Here is a 15,193-nt window from a genome sequence, read left to right as displayed (position 1 = left end):
CCTGTACAGATAAAATGAAGGAGATGACCACGAAATGAAGTGGTGTTTACAGGGTCCTCAGCCCCATGCCTGGCACAGGGCACGGGCTAGACAACTAACCGCACATCGAGTTTGTGCTTTGATTTGGGCTATTCCAGCCCTTCTCAACTGAGGCAGATTGTCCCCCCCCCCCCCCCCCACCGGGGACGTTTGGCAATGTCCAGAGATACTTTTTGTTGTCATGCTGTGGAGGGGGAGGAGCTAGTGGGCAGAGGCCAGAGATGCTGCTAAAGGCACAGGACGGCCCCACCCCCCACCCCCAGGGAATGATCTGGCCCCAGATGTCAGCAGTGCTGAAGCTGAGAAATCCTGTCTGCCAAGGAGACGCACCAGGAGGTGGGAGGCGGCTGGGCCCATCCTGAGAAGTGCACCTCTGACTGAGTCAGCTGTCTTGGGAAGACTTGGATGCCTTGGGGGGGGGGGGGGTCAGTGAGGTCCCTTGGGAGGAGGTGGACAGAGAAGAGAATGGGGAGACAGAAGCACCAATCACAGCTACGTTTAGAGACAGGATAGGCAGAAGCACGGAGCTGCAGGAGATGAGCCACATCTGGGAGGTTGAGGAAGCGTGATGATAGGAACAATCCCCTTGGCCTGTGCCCAGAGGTCAAAGGACCCAGGCCCTAGGAAGGGACAGGGCTCTGCGGTTCCCAGGCACCAGAATCCTCAGCCTGGCAGCAATCAACAAACAGCAACCTAAGTGGGAGGAGAGGACACGGGGGCGGCGGCCAGATTAGGGAGACGGTACCAGAAAAGTGTGTGCAAGTGGACCAACGAGGAACACGGCGGGAGTGAGGGGAAGGGAGTTTCCCCGGGCATCCAGAAGCTCACGGCAGACTTCCGGGAAAGCAGCCGCTACGAAAAATCAGTCCGTGCCTCGAAAAGCTAAAAATGGAATTACCATATGAGCCAGAAACTCAGTTCCTTAAGTATGTAACCGAAAGAATCGAAAACAGGGACTCAATGTCCCCGCATGTTCGCCCATACACGCATGCCCACAAAGGTGGAAACAACCCAGCATCCATCAACGGATGAGGGGCTGAAGAAATGGGGCCCGTCCGTGCGGGGGAGCATTACTCAGTCATAAGAAGGAATGAAGCCTTGAGACCTACTACACCACGGACGAAACTCCAAAACATCACAGTGATGTGATGGAGTGAAAGAAGCCAGACACAAAAGGTCACACATTGGATGATTCCGTTTCTATGAAATTTCCAGAGTCAGTAAATCCATAGAGATGGTGAGTACATTAGGGATGGACGGGTTGGGGGGGGGGGGGGGGCGCCCCGGTGAGGAGTGAGGCCGTATCCAAGGAGAATGAGTACAGGGTCTCCTTTTGGGGCGATGGAAAAATTTTGCCACTGGGCAAAAGTGATGTTTGAGCAATATTTGTGAATGTGCCAATGCCGCCCAATTATATCCTTTAAGATGGTTAACTTTATATTACGTGAAGTTCACCCCAATAAAATAAAGAGTTCCAGCAGGAAACAGAACACTCAAATGGGGTAATTTGGAAAGAGAGTAACAAAAGTACTATTTCAAAAAGACAGCGCAGCCAGGAACCTTTACCACCCCAGAGGTGCGGGGGCTATGGGGCGAAAGCAGTTGCTGGAACCTGGACTTGATACGGCTATGTGCAGAGAGAGGACTACCTGGCAGGAGTTGTTGGTTGAGGGACACAGCCAGCCTGCGTGGACCACACAGGAGAGGAGATGAGATGTTAATACCCGGACCTCAGTCTCCTCCCTCCCTCCAATGCCTGCTGTGGCTCCCTATTGGCGGAACCCAACCAGAAGCCATAAGGCAAGGGTTGAGTGATTCATACAAGCCAGCCTCCCAGGATACAAAATAGGGGGCAGAAGGGTGGAGACAAGGCAAAAGATAATTCAGAGACTTGAAACAAAGACCAGAGCAGTTCCAGGGTGTGGGGTGAATGGTGGAGCAAACAACTCCTTCCAATTCATCACTCACCACACTCTTGCTCACTGCCACTTGAACCATTTTGCCAAACCCGTCAAGGTTATCTTTCCCCTCAAAGGCTTTGCTTGCTGCACATCTTGGAATTTCCCTCTGCTTGGAATTCTATTCCCTCTCACCTGCTCGGCTAACTCCTACTTATCTTTCAGGTGTCAGCTCAAAGTCCATTTTCTCTGAGGGCTTCCCTAACTTCTGGGTTCAGTTTAAGCCCACACTGGATGCAGCCACAGCCCCTGGGAGTCCTCAGTCACAATCAAATCACTCTTGGAATGGTTCCTTTAGCTGTGAGCTCTAGGCAGGTAGACAGGGTCTTTCAAATTTCCTCCCTTTTCCCCAGCCCCAGGGGACACACAGCACCTACTCATTCAACAAACACCAAGTACCCAGGGAGGGCCAGGCGTTGTTTTACGATGCGCATCCCTGCTTTCTGGAGATTAAAGAAAGCATAACCAGAAATACAGAAGCAAAAAGGTTATTCTATGTGACATGTGCTATGGAGGAAAATCCAGCAAGGTAAGGAGATGAGGAAGGCCTTTCTGAGGTGCTATTTGAGCAGAGACGGGAAGGGAGAGAAGGGTTTCACTGGAGGTGGAGTGTTCCAGGCAGAGGGCACAACTTGTGCAAAGATCCTGAGGCTCACTGTGCCTGAAGAAACCGCCAAGAGCCCAGTGAGGCTGGAGCAGAGACAGCAAGGGCGAGAGTGGGAGCAGACGAGGGCTGGGAGGTGGCAGGACAGATCGTGCTGGACCTGATGGGCCACTGGGAGGACTTCGGGTTTTCCTCCGGGAAAGGTGGCGCCGCGCAGGGCTCTGAGCCCAGCAGGATGCTGACTTAGGCGGCCCTCCCTACTTGAGATTTCCAACCGGCTCCCTCTGGCTGCAATATAACGCTCCGACCAAAGGGGGCGCGAGAGCGGCAGGAGGAGCCCGGCGGGCCCGGGGGGGCGCCGGGGAAGTAGCCTGTGGCTCTGGCCGGGCACAGCCGCCCTGGAGGGACTGAGTAGCAAAGGTTGTGTAAACGTGGGTGATTATTTCTCCTCCCTCCCTCAAATGCCCGAAAGCTGTTTCCTCTGCTGGAATGCCCTTTCCTGCCAGACCAGATCCTATTGATCCCTCAAAACCCAGTTGCAATAGCCCCCTCTTCCAGGAGCCTTTCTATGCCCCCTTCCCAAGCTTCCCAAGGGAGTCCAGCGTTGGACTTTGGGGGCTCGTTAAATCCCTTAAAATCATGTGCAAAAGCATGAGTTCGTCTTTTCAGGAGACACCTGGAGCCATAGCTTTTACCAGATTTTGAAGGGGGAAAGGGAGGTTAAGAACTTTGTTTTTACAAATTGGAATCCCAGAGAGAGGCAGTAACTTGCCCAAAGTCACACAGCCTAATGGGAACAGAGTCAGGATTTAAATTTTTTTTTTTAATATTTATTTATTTTTGAGAGAGAGGGAGAGAACGTGAGCCGGTGAGGGGCAGAGAGAGGGAGACACAGAATCTGAAATGGGCTCCAGGCTCTGAGCTGTCAGCACAGAGCCCGACGCGGGGCTCGAACCCAAGAACCGTGAGATCACGACCTGAGTAAAGTTGGGCGCTTAACCGACTGAACCACCCAGGTGCCCCATAGAGTCAGGATTTTTTAACTCCTGTGGCCCATTTGGGGAGCTTCCCAGGACTTGGATGCTGAACATAAACAGGTATTCATCCTCGTGATCCAGTGTAGGAGGAAAGAAAATTTCTTTCTAATAAGAAACCCAGTGGTCAATAGGTTGGCTGACATTTACTGAACACCTGAATGCTATGTGCCAGGCGCTGATCTCAGCCCTGGGGACGCAGCACTGAGTAAGAGAGGCTTCTGCCCTCCTGGAGTTTCCATGGGGGGAGGGGGAGGCAACAATAAATAAACAAATGAATAAGATAATATCAGGTAAGGATCATGGTGAATGGAATGAGCTCACAGGGAGGGACTGGGAATCTAGTTTAAAGAGGGTGGTCAGGGCTAGACTTCTAGGAGGAAGTGGTGTTTGTGTGATCCCTGACTGATAGGAAGACGAATTGGAGCATTGTAAGCGAAGTGAGCCGCAAGTGCAAAGGCCCTGGGGCTGAATGAGGGTAGCATCCTCCAGGAGCCAGAGGCCAGTGGGCTGCAGCAAGGAACTCACTGGGAAAGGAGGTCAGAGGGGTTAGTAGAAGTCAGATCCTGAAAGTCCTAGTGTATGCACCACGGAAATGAGAGAGAAGGGAGAAGCGTGCCCCATAACAGAGGGACCAGTTGGAGCCAATTCCTGGAAGCAAGGAAATGCCTGGCCCAGGCCTGCCTGGGGCACCGGAAGTCACCCTCCCCTCCCCCTGTGCTGGTGTAAACTGTAGAACAGACCGGAGGAGTGAGTGGGTTGGGGCCAAGGTGACTTCCACCAGGGAACCAGTTGTGGCTCATGACCACATTTCCCCAGGCTGATTCAGCAAGATTCTGTGTGGTCGAAGTTCAGCCCCCCAAAGAGCAAAGCAACAGAGCTGCAAGCTGCCTCCCACCCCAGAGGACCTCCCCAGGAATCTCTCCTCACTAGCTTTGAGAAGCGTTAAGCTTCAGGAAGCTTCTCAAAAATGCTTGCATCGCGGATCCAGTCACCAACTGCTGTGGGACTTTCGCCAAGTTACTTCCCCGCCCCCCCCCCCCGCCCCTGCCAAGCCTCATTAGACCACTTTTTTGTTGGTTTGATCCGTCATAAATCAAAAGCATGATATAGGGTCCATCCTGTGCCTACATTACCACACTGATTCTCCACAATAAGGGAAGGACTTGGGTTATGATCATTGAGAGAGAGAGAGGCTCAGAGGAAGGAAGCAACTTGCCCAAGTTGGGAGTTAAATCCAGATCTGTCAGATTCCAGAAACGGGGGACAATGCAGAGCCTGATCCTAGGACCCTCTTCTGACACCCAGAAGCAAATGTCTGGCACCCAGTGGTCACGAAGCAGACAGGGGTTATCAGGATGGTCATTAGCCTCAGGATGGTGTGGGGCCACCTCTCCCACCTCTCAGTTTCCTTGGCTGCAAAATGGGGACTTAGAATTCTCCGCTTGGAATTCTCTCTTCACTGGCTTTGTGAGGCAACCGAGATATAAAGTGTTTGGTGGCCCCTCAAAGAGTTGGACGCAGAGTTACCCTAGGACTCAGAAAGTCCACTCCTAGGCATGGATCCCAAATAATTGAAAACAGTACTCAGGGGTACTGAGCCTGGGTGGCTCAGTCGGTTCAGCGTCCAACTCTTGATCGCGGCTCAGGGCATGATCTCACCCTTGGTGAGTTCGAGCCCCGCATCGGGCCCCACACTGACAATGAGGAGACTGCTTGGGATTCTTTCTCTCTCCCTCTTTCTCTGCCCCTCCCCCACCCCCCACTCACGTTCTCTCTCTCTGTCTCTGTCTCTCAAAATAAATAAATAAACTTAAAAAAGAAAACAGTAGTCAAACTAGTACATGTACACGCCTTTGTAAGCACCGCTTGCAAAGCCAAATGTGGAAGCACCCCAAATGTCCATGAAATTATGAATGGGTAGACAAAATGCCATATATACACACAACGGGATGTTACTCAGCTGTAGAAAGGAACAAAACCCTGACACGCTACAATGTGGACAAACTTCAAAAGCCTTATGCTGACTGAAGGAAGCCAGTCACCACGGGCCACACAGTGTATGATCCCATTTATGTGAAGGGAATTCTTAGAGACAAACAGCAGAGTAGTGGTGGCCAGGGGCAGAGGGGAGGGGTGGGGGGCCGGGAGTGATTACTTAATCAGTACGGAGTTTCCGTCTGGGGTGATGGAAGTGTTCTGGAACTAGACAGAGGTGATGGTTGCACAACCCTGTAGAGGGACTGAATACCACTGAACTATCTACTCTCTTTAAAATGATTAATTTTGGGGCACCTGGGTGGCGCAGTGGGTTAAGCGTCCGACTTCAGCCAGGTCACGATCTCGCGGTCCGTGAGTTCGAGCCCCGCGTCAGGCATCTGGGCTGATGGCTCGGAGCCTGGAGCCTGTTTCCGATTCTGTGTCTCCCTCTCTCTCTGCCCCTCCCCCATTCATGCTCTGTCTCTCTCTGTCCCAAAAATAAAAATAAATGCTGAAAAAAAAAATTTTTTTTCTAAAATAAAATGATTAATTTTATGTTCCATGAATTTCACCTCAACAATCAGTAAATAGCCGATAAGTAAATGGTGGGCAGTGATTTTGCATATGGTTTTATATCACTGATTCCTGTGCTAAGGCCAGGAGGTCGACACACTATTGTTGTCATTTTACAGATGGAGAAATCAAGGCATGGAGAGGGGAGGTGCCCCACTCAGGGAGTGGGGAAGACTGAATTGGACAGGGGGTCTCCCTGACCCCAAGGAGGTTCTACTCCTCTGCCTGGGAGCCACAGGTGACAGGCACCCACGCTGAGTTTACCACCCTTGGGCGCAGGTGACTCAGTGAAAAGGCAGGCGGCACAACCAAGGGTACTGGCCAGCTTGACCTGGTTCTTTTCCCCTGGCCCAGGAGAAGCCAGCAAGGGAGGCAGAGGGCTATGGGGCTATCCTTCATTCAGACAGAAAACCTGTTACTGTCACCTCTCTGTGCCCAGTCCTGTGTGAATGCCCTAAGAAGACTCAGTCCTGGAGCCAGCACTCAAGAAGCTCCCAGTTCTAGAGAGTGCAAAGCTGGACACAGACACTCCCAACCTCTCAGTGTCAGGGCTGAGCCAGAGGAAGGAGCCCGGAGCTAGGAAAGCCAAGAGGAGAGAGCTGGAGGACAAAGGAAGGCCTCATGGTAACGGAGATATTGGAGCTAGGTTTTGAAGAATGTAGAGGAGTCCACCAGCTCAAATGAAAGAGATATAAGCCCTGGGGAGGAGAAATTGGTAATATCTGGCAAAGTTATATGTGCATTTCTCCACTTAGAGGAATATATCCCAACGATTCCCTTGCAAAACTAAGAAAAGGTGAATGAGCAGGGCTTTTCATAACAGCACGACTTAAAATATCAGAAGACTGGGGCACCTGGGTGGCGCAGTCGGTTAAGCGTCCGACTTCGGCCAGGTCACGATCTTGCAGTCCGTGAGTTCGAGCCCCGCGTCAGGCTCTGTGCTGATGGCTCAGAGCCTGGAGCCTGTTTCCGATTCTGTGTCTCCCTCTCTCTCTGCCCCTCCCCCGTTCATGCTCTGTCTCTCTCTGTCCCAAAAATAAATAAACGTTGAAAAAAAAATTTAAAAAAAAATATCAGAAGACTGGAAATAGCCCATAAGTCCATCAAGAGGGAATGACTGAATAAACCAAGGCACGGCCACAGGATGGAGTCCCGTGCAGCTGTGAAAAGGAATGAGGAGTGTCCATATATACTAGCATGGAGAAATCTCCAGAAACAACAGTGTTAAGAGGGAAAACAGCCAGGGGTGTGTGTGTGTGTGTGTGTGTGTGTGTGTGTGTGTGTGTGCGCGCGCGCACTGGTGTTTTACAAATGGAACAATAGACCATGAAAAAATTATAAATGGTTACCTGAGGAGGGGGGAAAGAACATGATGGAAGGTCCACGAATACAAGCTGGATGTTTTTCTTTATACCTTGTCCTGCAGATTTGACTTTAGAACCATGTAAATATCTTAAATAATATTAGGGGGCGCCTGGGTGGCTCAGTCGGTTGAGCGTCCGACTTTGGCTCAGGTCATGATCTCGCGGTTCGTGAGTTCAAGCCCCATGTCGGGCTCTGTGCTGACAGCTCAGAGCCTGGAGCCTGCTTCCGATTCTGTGTCTCCCCCTCTCTCTGCCCATCCCCTGCTCACACTCTGTGTCTGTCTCTAAATAATAAATAAATGTTTAAAATTTTTTTAATTAATTGATTAATTAATTAATTAAATAACATTAGACTTAAGAGGTGCCTGAGCAGCTCAGTGGCTTAAGCGTCTGACTCTTGAGCTCAGGTCATGATCTCACAATTTGTGGGATCAAGCCCCACATCAGGCTCTGCATTGTGGGTAGAGCCTGTTTGGGATTCTCTTTCCCTCTCTCTGCCCCTCCCCTGCTCACGTATGCTCTCTCTCTCAACATAAATAAATAAACTTTTTTAAAAAAATGGTTAAAATGATAACATTTCTATTATGTAGATTTTACCACAATAAAAAAAGCAATGTGGCATTACCTCCTGTGTATGACCCAGTTGCTCTAATTGAATTTGTTGCAATACAGTGTTTCAGAGACATTTTTAAATGGAAGGGTGCAATAGTGAGATAAATTGTTCAATAATCTAACAGATTAAGAGTACTAATTACAACAATACGAATCCTGTTATTTGAGATACTTTCTAACTGCATAATCTTATCATGAGGTGTTGTTTTTATTGCTGTGGCTGTTTTAAATTAAAAATTTCTGCCCTCAGGGCACCTGGGTGGCTCAGTTGGTTAAGCATCAACTTCAGCTCAGGCCATGATCTCACCGTTTGTGAGTTCGAGCCCCTCAACGGGCTGGCTGCTGTCAGCACAGAGGCTGCTTCAGATCCTCTGTCCCCCTCTCTCTCTGCCCCTCCCCTGCTCATGTGCACACAGGTACTCTCTCTCTCTCTCTCTCCCTCTGAAAAATAAATGAAACATTAAGAAAAAAAAAAAAAACTTTCTGCCCTCAAAGGAAAAATTCCCTAAGAATCAAAAGTTTCAGGTTAGTGGCACAAATGTACACAAACAAACTATTTCAAGTGACGCTACAGCACAGTAATTTGATAGCACACCCACAGTGGGATATGCCCACAGGACAAAAAGAACCAGAAAGAGAAGGTCTTAGACTGGTTTTCAAAAATCATATTGTTTCTGGAACTGTTGGTGTGTTATTCTAAGATTGATGTGTGTGATTGTGGAATGAAGCAAACTGAGAATTTGGATTTGCAGTATGGGGGAAAAATACATGTATAAGATTGATCAGTTTAAGTAAGAGCCATGTAATTTGAATTGGAATTGGAGGTATCCACATAAATTCATGATGTATCTTATTTAAAAAATGGTAGGGGGACTCCTGGGTGGCTCCGTTGGTTGAGTGTTCAACTTCAGCTCAGGTCATGATCTCACGGTTCATGAGTTCGAGCCCCACATCAGGCTCCGTGCTGACAGTGCAGAGCCTGCTTGGGATTCTCTCTCTCTCTCTCTCTCTCTCTCTCCCTTCCCCACTCATGCTCTCTCACTCTCAAAATAAATAAAAATGTTTTAAAAAGACAATTTTAAAAAGTGGTAAGGGATTTCCTATTTTTGTCCAACAAAAAGTCCTAGAAACAACTAGCCCAGCAGCCATGAGCACCCCCATCACCTCGACTGCAATCTCTAAATACCACTTTCCAATCAGAGGAACAAGGCCTCTTTGGGAAAAAATGGTTGATTCCCAGGCCTGTGGCAGGAAATCTACAAGCTGTTTCTGGACTATCTTGCTACCTCATAAAGCAAGAAAGAGGCCTGTCAAAAGAACTTGGGAGTCAAAATGAAGAGGCTCCCACTGGCCAAAGAGGGGATAATAACTTGGTTATCAGTAATGATTAAAAAAACCCCAATATATTGGCACATTTCAATAGTTTAAATCCACAAATTTGTAAAAATATGAGAGGAGTGGGAAATCTCATTATTTACCTTTGGATGATGATAAGGAGACCAGTAATTACTTTGAAACCCAGAGAAAGCAAGATATCAAGCATTGATCTGGTCTTTCCATGTGAATTGTACCACTGGGTAACCAGATGATAGATGAGAGGACATTTCTCTTTCCAGATGTATTCCAGCTAATAAATGAAGAAGGAGTAAGTCATCCCAATGTCACTCTGTTGTAGCTGCTAACGAATTAATGGGTCTAGGCAATGATCACCAAAGGCAGAGGACATCAAGAGAGACAGAGGGTGGCAGTTATGGAAGAAATAAGATAGCTCATGAGTTGACACGTGTCAGCTGGATGATGGCTACATAAGGGGAATCATGATGTAATCGTCTCTACTTCTGAAATTTTCTGTTTAGAAAATAATGTTTAAAGCCCTTTGCCCCATGTCATCCTCTCAAAGCAGGGAGGACAGCTAGGAGCTGGAGGTGCTCCTAGGATGTACCAACATCTGGCCCCGGTTACCCCACACTCATTCTCGGCCTCTAGCATACCGCCGAGGGCTGAGCTCACGATGTCGCTGTAACATCCCATGTCCTCAGTTACAAAACTCCTTCCTCTCCAGTTCCAGGACCAGGTGTTGAGAGATTAAATCTCACCTCTAGTCTCCTAGAAAGATGCAACTAGAGTGACTTCTGCCGGCCAGGGACTGTGGAATCGCCCTGCCTGGAAGCCGTGAGGTCGCTGGCTCACACCACAACTTGCTGCTTCTCTTTGGCAAATTGGGTCTGACCAATTCTGGGGCTAGCCTGCCTGGCTTCAGTGACTTGGCTGTGGTTCCAGGCTGGCTGAAGGCCCAGCCCTAAGGCCCAGCTGGCTGCTGGGGACGGAGGGGGGAAGGTCAGCAGGGAAGCCTTGGCTTGGACAAGTGCCCCAGATGCAAAAATAAGACATGGCTTGGAGTCCAGACTCATACAGGAAGCAGGACTCCGGCCATAAGAGAGGATCCTGTGGGCTCAGCCTCTGCTGGGGAAGATGGGGCCGGTGGGTGGGTGGGCAGAAACAACTCTACTCACTGAATGCTTTCCACATGGAAGGATGGCCCTATGCACTTGGGACCACCTCATTTAACTCTCACACCAATGCTGTGAGGTTGGTACTATTCTCCCATTTCAGAGATAGACAAAACGAGGGCTAGAGATTAAGCCACTTTGCTTCAGCTAGTAGGCAGCAGAGTGAGCATTTGAACCTGGGTTATTGAAAGTTCACAGGGGCGCCTGGGTGGTGCAGTCACTTAAGCACCGACTTCAGCTCAGGTTGTGATCTCATGGTTTGTGAGTTCGAGCCCCACATCGGGCTCACTGCTGAGAGCAAGTCAGTGCAGAGCCCACTTCAGATCCTCTGTCCCCTTTTCTCTGCCCCTCCCTCACTTGCGCCCTTCCAATAAATAAATATTTTTTAAAAATCTTTAAAAAAAAGTTCACATATATCTGAGGGAAACGAATCACCGTCGAAGAGACATCGGCACCCTCATCATAATCATTGCAGTATTACTCACAATGGCCAAGACGTGGAGACAACCTAAGAATCCTTCAGTGAATGAACAGATGAGGTGATGTCTATATACAATGGAGTATTATTCATTCATAAAAGAAGAAGAAGAAGAAGAAGAAGAAGAAGAAGAAGAAGAAGAAGAAGGAGGAGGAGGAGGAGGAGGGGAAGGAGGAGGAGGAGGAAGAGGAGGAGGAGGAGGAGAAGGGGTGACTGGGTGGCTCTGTCAGTTGAGCGTCTGACTTCTGCTCAGGTCATGATCTCACAGTTCATGAGTTTGAGCCCCACACTGGGCTCTCTGCTGTCAGCACAGAGCCCGCTTTGGCTCCTGTGTCTCCTTCTTTCTCTGCCCCTCCCTGCCTCTCAAAAAAAAAAAAAAAAAAAAAATATATATATATATATATATATAAAAGGAAACCCAGAAACAACATGAGTGGAAGTTAAGGGCATTATGCAAGGGAAATAAACAAATAAAATGAACGCAGAGAAGGAGAAGGAGCCTGGCAGTTGCCAGGAGTTGAGGATGGGGAAAATGGGGAGACACTGGTCAAAGGGTACAAACTTCTAGTCTTAAGACAAATAAGGTCTGAGGACCTAAAGGACAGCAAGGGTGACTCTAGTTAGCAGCACTGTATTGTACAACTGAAAGCTGCTAAGAACGGAGATCTTAAAAGTTCTCACCGCCCCCCCCAACACACACACAAAAAGATAACTACGTGAGGTGATGGGATGTGTTAACTAACCTTATTGTGGTAAACATTTTGCAACATACATATATCAAAACATCATGTTGCACACCTAAATCTTACACAATGTTGTATGTCAATTATACCTCAATAAAGCTGGGGGAGGGGGAAAGGAACTAGTCAATATTTCGGTTTTGTAGCCCAGATGGCCTCTGCCACTATGATTCAACTGTGGCCGTAGAGCGTGAAAACGGTCACAGACAGTATGTAAATGAATGGGGAAGGATGTCGTCCAGTAATTTCTTTACATAAATGTGTTTATTTATTAACATAAACAAATTGTGGCACATCCATATGACAGAATATTATTCGGCCATAAAAAAAAAAAAAAGAATGATGTGTGATAAAATGCACGGATTCATGCCACAACACAGATGAACCTCAAAAACATTATCCTGAGTAAAAAACAAGAACAAAACAAAAGAAACAAACAACAACAACAACAACAACAAAACAGCCAGACACAAAAAAGTCACATAGTGTCTGATCCCATGTGTGTGAAACATCCAGAACAGGCAACACACAGAAACAGAAAACAGGTCAGTGGTTCCCAGAGGCTGGAGGACAATGAGTGTGACTGCTCTGGGTGCAGGGTTTTTACTTCAGGGAGCTGGAGATGTTCTGGAACAAGACAGAGATGATGGTTGCACAATATTATGAAGTACTAAATGCCACTGAATTATACATTTTTTAAAGTTTATTTACTTTGAGAGAGAGACAGAGAGAGAGAGAGAAAGAGGGCACGAGCAGGGGAGGGGCAAGAGAGGAAGAATCCCAAGCAGGCTCCGCACTGTCAGAGAGCCCAATGCAGGGCTCGAACTCACGAACCGCAAGATCCTGACCTAAGCCAAGATCAAGAGTCTGACGAAAACCGACTGAGCCACCCAAGGCGCCCCTGAACAATACACTTTCAAACAGTTCATTTTATACGAGGTGACTTTCTTCTTGGAAAAAAAAAAAAAAAAAACCCAAAAGCAAACCAAACCAAAACAAAACAAAACAACAACAACAAAAACACATCACCTACAAAACAGCCAGTCCACAGGCTATAGTTTCCTAACTCCTGCTTTCTCTTAACCAAACCCAGAGCTGAATAAAAAACCACAAGCATATAAAATCTTAGCTTCAAACCCCACACACAGCAGTTATTATTATTGTTATTATTATTAATTATTATTATTATTATTATTATTATTATTAACCAGGGTCTTCATGACTATTCTGCCACCAAAATGAACATTCTTAACCCTGATGTTGGCCCCAGGCCCAGTCTTGCCCCGAGCTCCTCTCCCTCTAGCCTCTGGCCACAATCCCACCCTTCACTTCATGAGACTACTGGTCTGTCTGCGGCCTGGACGGGCCTTCACCTACCCTGGCAGGCGGTCCTCATGAGGCGTAAGGAAAGCAGGGGTAGGGAGTGGTGATTCGTCCCTCCCAGGCCCAGCCCAGGCCAGGTGCTTTGGTGCGTGGGTGCCTGCGTGTGTGTGTGTGTGTGTGTGTGTGTGTGTGTGTGTGTGCCCATATTTCAAAGCCCCATCCCAAACTGACCCCATCCTCCGTCAGGCCTTTTGTGCACTCAGCAATCCCGCCCTGCCACCCACCTGGCCCATGGCCTGTGCTGGGCACTTCTGGGCACCCTAAGAGGACTCAGCCTCTCCTAGTGGGGGGAGGAGGAACCGGATAGAGAAACTCCTGGCCCTATATGGATGAGTCTGAGTCAAAGGGAGGAACCCCAGGCTAGGGAGCCAGGATGGGGAAGGAGGGGGAGCCAGGGGTAAATCAGGGAGGCTCCCTGGAGGAAGGGTCTTACCCCAGGACACAAACCCCAGACGCACTCTGAGGGAAATATTGGTCGGCCACGGCATACTCCGCTCCCCAGGTCCCTGCCACCAATTCCAAGCTTCAAAAGGAGATCAAGGCTGTCTGACTGGCTGGCCCACGAACTCCTGGGTGTGAAGTCACTCTGCAGCAAGTCTGCAAACACTTCCCCAGTATGAACTACTCTGACCCTGACCCTGACCCAGCCACAGGAGAGTGGAAACATGTTTTGTGCTTGGAGCCCTCCCCAGGTTCCAGCTACATGACCTTGAGCAAGTCTCTGAGCTCATGTCCTGCTGGGTAAAACGTGCGTAAATAGATGGTGAGATACGACCGGCAAGGGTCCCCCACGACTGCAATTGATGGGAGGCTCAGAGGGACGAACCCAAGGTCAAGGGCATTTCCAGACCAGGTGGACACAAGGTGGGGATCTCCTCGGCCACCCCTCAACATTCTGAAGGCCTCCCCCTGACGGACATATGGGGCGCCTGGGTGGCTCAGTCAGTCAAGCGGCCAACTTCAGCTCAGGTCATGATCTCCTGGTTCGTGAGTTTGAGCCCCATATCAGGCTCCACTCTGACAGTGTGGAGCCTACTTGGGATCCCCTGTCTCTCTCTCTTTCTCTCTCTCTGCCCCTGCCCCACTCATGCTTTCTCTCCATCTCAAAAAGTAAATAAACAAACTTAAAAAAAAAAAAAGCTGGTATTTTGTTTATCATAGACTTTTTGCATTCATTTTCGTCTTTTAAAATATTGCATTAAGGGGCACCTTGCATGGCTCAGTAGATTAAACGTGCTACTCTTGATCTCAGCTCAAGTCTCTTTTTTTTCTTTTTCAGCTCAAGTCTTAATCTCAGGGTCACAAGAAGCTCATGTTGGGCTTCGCACTGGGCATGAAAAAATAAAAATAAAAATAAAATATTTCAGGGGTACCCGGGTGGCTCAGTCGGTTAAGCATCCAACTCTTGATTTCGGCTCAGGTCATGATCTCACGGTTGGTGAGCAGCGACCCCCGCATCAGGCTCACTGCTATCAGCACAGAAACTGCTTAGGATCCTCTGTCCCCCCGGCTCTCCGCCCGTCTCCCGCTCGCACTCTCCCTCAAAAATAAATAAAACATGACAAAATAATAATAAAAATAAATTAAAAAATAAATAAATGGGGCGCCTGGTGGCTCAGTCTGTTAAGTGTCCAACTTCGGCTCAGGTCATGATCTCGTGATTCATGAGTTCGAGCCCCACATCGGGCTCTGTGCTGATAGCTCAGAACCTACTTCAGATTCTGTGTCTCCCTCCCACTCTGTCCCTCCCTTGCTCTGTCTCTCTCCCTCTCTCAAAAATAAATAAATATTTAAAAACCTTAATTTAAAAAATAATAAAATAAAATATTGCATTAAAATATTAACTCGATCTCAGATTTTAAGCAACACCTTTGAATTTTGCACCCTAGGTGAATGCCTCACTCTCCTCATCAGTCCT

The sequence above is a fragment of the Herpailurus yagouaroundi genome, unplaced genomic scaffold, assembly GCF_014898765.1.
Source record: "Herpailurus yagouaroundi ecotype Mexico unplaced genomic scaffold, PumYag 193, whole genome shotgun sequence".
In the NCBI taxonomy this organism is placed as follows: Eukaryota; Metazoa; Chordata; class Mammalia; order Carnivora; family Felidae; genus Herpailurus; species Herpailurus yagouaroundi.
Note: the sequence above shows the minus strand (reverse complement) of the source record.